A 6,000-nucleotide genomic window follows, 5' to 3' on the forward strand; every position below is an offset into this window, starting at 1 on the left:
TAAGTTATCCTCTTATTTGCCTTCTACAAATAAACTCCATATTCAAACCTATTAAGCTTTAGGAAATCAAATGCAGTATACATTCTCTATGCAAGAATGATAAAGTGGCATTTTTAAATATTGATAACTATATTTAGTTATAAAGAAAAGATACCCTGACATGACTCTATTCTGCTCCTTTCACATTAGTGTGACTAATCTCAGGTAATATGAATAAACCCTAAATAAACATATGCCAACTCCCCATCAGTCACTAATGTTAAACAGCAACAGTCTTGGTCCTCAAGGGAGACAGAAATGTCTCAAAGAACTACCTATTCATCAGATGTAACTAAAGAAGTGAAAAATACTCTGCATATTCTCTATTGTGGGTGAAAATGTAGGGCTTTTAAAGTAAGGACATTTTATGTCCTTAAATGTAAATAAACTTTTTATAAGTATTTCTATGGTAGGATAGTGTCATCATGTAAAGTAATTCCGTTAATCGTAAAGACACAGCAGTTCAGTCTTTCTATAAGACCAGCAAGCATTTCCTCTCATATTCATTTCCTCTCCAAAGATAAGACTTATAGTCCCATTTTGCATAACTGCTACATAATGTCAAAGAGTTACAGCTAAAAAAAAAAGTCACCACGTAAGAATAATGTCCCTTTTGTCATATTCTGCTACTTATTTGTCAGTTATCTTGGTTATCTTCTTAGTGCTGGCTTGCAAAGGTCAGGGCCCTCAGAGCTGGCCTTGGTCTGCGGGTGCATGGCTTTTCCAGCACTGGTCCACTGACTCTCACACCATGCAGATGGCATGGCTGTGTTCTGCATCACAACCTCCAACAACCTAAGACGCCCCTATGACCCACACCAGGGGTGAGCTCATTCATCTATTCCCGAACTACCAAGAAACAAATCCCCAAATACATCTTAAAGCTTCAAGAACTTAGAAACTGGATTATTGTTTAAAATAATAAAACAATAAACTTCCCTTACAAAAATAAAAGGAACCTACCACCTAGAGAGAGAGAAATTTTTTTTAAATCAGATTTACTGATCTGGATAAAATAATTATTAACCCATCCTTTTTCACTAATTCAAACACCCATTTATCCAGCAAATGTATAATGAGCTGCAGTAAAGAAGCAGGAGGTGCAATCATAATGAAAGGAGTCTGGGGTTTGAATTCAGACTTTTAAACTCAAGTTCCAAAACACATCAGCTTTGTGACCTTGGACAAGCTACTTAACCTCTCTGTCCTTCAGTTTTTTCATCTCTACAACGAGGAGACTAACATCCTCATAGGAGCATAAAGATTTAAAGATATGAGATAAAATATGAGGCTTAAATTAATTCACAAATGTAAAGTGCCTAGAAAAAAATGCCCAACACTTGATAATTTTAAAAAAAAATTATCACTATGAACAAAAAAGTTGATCGGATTCTAAAGTTGCAATGATAAATAAGGCTCAACTGCCCTCTCCCTTTTGAAGATGACCATCTAGGAGGGCCATAAACTAATTGCAAACCAGTGGTTTACCATAATCAGAAAGCACTGGAGAGAAATATACATCCTGGAGAGAAATGGATTGCAAAACTTCTCTTGGAAATTCAAGGACTTAATCCTCTCTTAAAAACTTCTGTGTCAAATCTAAATGTCTCCCCTGCACTTACCAATAGTTAGAACTTAAATAGTTATCCACATTAAATAGCAAATGACAGATAAGAATAAATGCCAACCATCTCATAATTATTAAATCATTCTTCAGTTCTTATCTTACTTTAACCCTCCACAGCCCTTGTGGCTTTTAAAATATGACTTGCCTAGTTGCCCTCCTTCCTCTCTGGTCCACGTCTGCATGGTCTGGCCTCAGTTTACATCTCTACTCTATTTTATATCACCTCCCAGTTGTCCTTTAAGTTTCAGCCATACTAAACTAGAATTCCTCAAACTTCCCCCAGTCCCCATGCATTCTCAAACCCTCCCCATGGATACCTACTGACATTGGAAGGCCAGCTTGGGGAGGGTCCAATTCACCACTCCCCCCAGGATGGCTTAGAGTTCCTTCTAGGCCTTCTTATTACTACCCTCTACTTCCTTCTACTTTTGCAGTTATTCCACAATATCTTAATCCTTGACCTATAAATCACTAGACCATGATGTTTTTGAAGGTAGCCATGGAAGCTTTTAATCACTATTTGATAATAATATATAACACAAACAACTAAGTAAATAAGACTTTTTACAGTGGTCTCCTCACTTAGTATGTATTGCGTGCTTACTACAGATCAAGTACTTGACAGATATTAGTTCATTTAATCCTCACAACAAACTTGGAGGTTGTTTTAGGAATTGTCCCTATTGTACAGATAAGGAAAACTGAGGCTAAGAGAAATGACATCACTTGTCCCAAAATCACACATCTAGAAAGTGGTGGAGGCAACATTCAAACCCAGGCAGCCCAGCTCTCAAACATACTTTCCTTGTCATGCCCTGTATCACCCCTTTTCCAGCAATACATCCAATTAAGCAAAAGAACTGGCTCTCAACAAGAATTATGAAATTTACACCCCTGGAGAGTCTTCAATGTAGATTTTTTTCAAAAGACTGACTTGCCTCTGTAGGCAAAAGAGGGACCAGATGACCACAGCAAGTTCCTTCCACTGCCATATACCCTCTCCTATTATTTTACTTACTCAGTGGTATTCTCCAGAAAACAAAAACCATGTTTTAATATAAATCCTGTCCCGTATCTAACACACTGGTTATTAATAAATCAATGATTAGTGAATAATTATATCACTGATAATTGGTAGAAATATTTAATAATTAAATATTTAAAAGTTAATAGTTTATAAATAAACATGAACCAAAATGTAAAGGGATATAAAGAAAAGAATACGAGAAAGTTTATGCTACTTACTACCTTTCCCATTATGTTAGCTTCAGTCTGAGATTCCATCAGCGCTTCCATTTAGCCCAACCCAACTAAGAGGATATATTGAACACTTCGGACAAATCTTGTTTTTTTAAAGATCATTCATACTCAGTTCCAAATAATCTTCTAGGTGAGATACTTTCTTGTTGAACCCAGTTTGTATTTCATTCTGTTACACTTCAGAAAGACAGGAAAACTAAGACCCATGGTGAAACCAATGTTTTCAGAAGTAAAATCTTAAGTTTCTAAATGCTATAGTTGTCACTAATTTTGCCACAAATAATTACTGATCAACAAGATCAGCTACAAAATTTGCAGAGCCCAGTGCAAAACAAAGCTACACTACTCCTCTGTCCAAAAAGTAAGAATTTCAACATAGCAGAGCATTGAACAAAGCTCCGGGGACGCCTCTGAGTTTGGGGCTTTGTGATACTGCACAGGTCATGTGCCTGCCCGCCACGAAGCTGGTCTTACTAAGCCTCTAGATTCTGTGGGACACCATCCTAGGCACTGGAAGTAAGCAGTTGCCTTTTAATCCACAATCCCAAATCTAGAAAGGCACACATGCAGCATCAAAGATCCAGTTAGGCGATCAATAGTCAAATATAAACTACATTTAAGAGCTTAAAGAGTCTTTGCATCTCAAACTGCTGTGTAGAACGTTAAGGTTAAGTGCTCCTTAAAAAATGATTCAAATTCAAGTGCATTGTTCTTTAGCTTCCTTAAGTGTCTTCTTTTGTAAATCAAGAGGTCAATAAGCTTTTATAAAAAGAAATAAAATGACTCTCCTTAGATGGAAAAGGATGGTTACAAATTATTATAATAATAAATAAAGCAACCAGGATGGCAATATTGCTAAATATGGTGCTTCTTTTAATATTTTTCAATTTAATAAATGTCAATTGTGTGCCTACTATGTTTCATTACATTGAAAAAGAAAGCAAATAATGTCTCATATTTGTTGAATTCAAACCACTGGACACAGAAGAATCTGAAAGTATAGCCCAGGCACAAAAATATTATCTAAAATGTAAGAGATAGTGGCATGAGCTCCTTAATTTCTTCATTTGGCCCCAGTGTGCCAGACGTCTGCTCTGAATGCAGCACTGTTCTAGGCACTGGGGATTCAATAAGGACAAGACAAGGTCTGCCCACCTTGTGCAGCTGATTGGAAAGGGCAGACAGTAGACAACCAATTCCTTTAAAATAATTTTTTAAAATATTTCAAATTATGATTGCAAGACATAATGGAGAATTTCATTCATTCTAGGATTTTCCTCTAAGAAGTACAAACTTCTTAGTTGAAGTAAAAGATATTTTTCTTCTCACCCTAATAAAAACTGTAGCTCTGGTCACTACAAAGTCACAAAATTATTCTGCAGCATAAAAAAATAAGACTATATCCCTCAAAGCAGATATATCCGTAACTCATGTATGAATCAAATTACATATGTTTGGACCACAATTGCAAATGAGGTGTTGGGTCTGGGTTAATGTTGTAAAATTTTTAATTCTGTATATAATCCATAAGAACTCTTCACACAGTGGTTTTCAAAAAACAGCATGCTAATCTCCTGGTTGTTACAAGATTTAATTAACGTGTCTAAATATCCTACTTAGTACCTCCAACGAGATGCTGAATAAAAACTGAGGATTACTGTTAATACAGATCTGGAGTAATTGATCCTTATAGTAATACTGCTAAATAAATACGTTCATAATACCAGTGCTATAAATGACCAGGCTGAGTTTAAAAGAGGTTAAATATTACTATAGAGCAAATAAACATAGTGCAGGGAAACCAATATCATGTAGCCACAAAGGATGAACTAACATCCACTTTAAGAGTTTTCCTTTTTATGAGATATACATCCTGTATAAGTTTGCTATAGAAGGAGAGAAGGAAAAAGAGAATCATGTACAAAACTAATCCTGCATTTGCATAGTACTTTCCAGTCTCACAAAACATTTTTCACTCGCACCATCCCATTTATCTCTTGAATCCATTTAACTACGGAGATTGTACTATAATGGAGTCCGCTCTTTGGCGTAGTGCCAAGGAGCCACAACTTCGCCTCTGTTCTTGACTTCTAACGTTATTTCCTTTAGCGGGCCATTGAGAATATCTGCACAAATATTTTCGTGCACTTCCTAACCAAGTAAGAGTGCTACCATAACAACCTGAGTGAGGCTCAGATGGTAAAAAGAGGATCTTTTTATTATATTCTGTCAAAGGAAAAAGCGATCTAAAGAAAATATAATGTTCAAAGCTATAGCTCTTCTTCTAAATGTACTCAAATAATCTTCCATTTCCTCGTAGCCTAAATCAGCTGAAAGTGCCCCAAGGGAAATTACATTGTACTATATACACATCTAATGATCCTGCAGGGACGTATTTTAAAGGAAAATATTTAGGCAACAATTATAAAAGCATGTATTAGCTTGATGATTCAGTATAACTTAAATATATAAACAGTGTATGTTCCAATTTAGAATAATTTCTAGTTTACTGTGGACAACTAAATAATATTTTCATCTATGAAATCTTCTTAGCAGACCTTCCAGTGAACTTTGGCATTCTGGCTGTGTGGCCCAAAAGAACAATCTAGTATTAATTGCAAAGCCTATTCACGAGTCATCCAGAGAACTAATGGCAATGATGACTGCCTAGCTGATACTATTCTTTATCATCATCAAAAGTATATAAAACAAAGGAGATCCATGTTACTAAATTATAGGTTACTAGTACTAAACATCAGTTCTAAAATGTGACCTGAAAGATCACGAATGCAAACTGAAACACCTATTTAACTTAAAAGGCAAGAATGACTTGCTTGGCTTTAATTTCTTAAGGCTACCTAAGAGCCAAAAAATAAAAATGTTGAAAAACAGTAAAAATCCATCTATAACTTGAAAATAGTACATCCAGGGTCACAGCCCTGTTTTCAGATTGGCAAGACCATTAGCACTCAAAAAACTAGATTCACTACCTAAATCGTAACGATTAAAATCATAAATACTGAGATAATCTTCTTGTAATAATTCTGTCTCCAAGTGTATAAAGCCAGTATGTT

The sequence above is a fragment of the Furipterus horrens genome, unplaced genomic scaffold, assembly GCF_987537825.1.
Source record: "Furipterus horrens unplaced genomic scaffold, mFurHor1.1.pri manual_scaffold_6, whole genome shotgun sequence".
Taxonomy (NCBI): Eukaryota; Metazoa; Chordata; class Mammalia; order Chiroptera; family Furipteridae; genus Furipterus; species Furipterus horrens.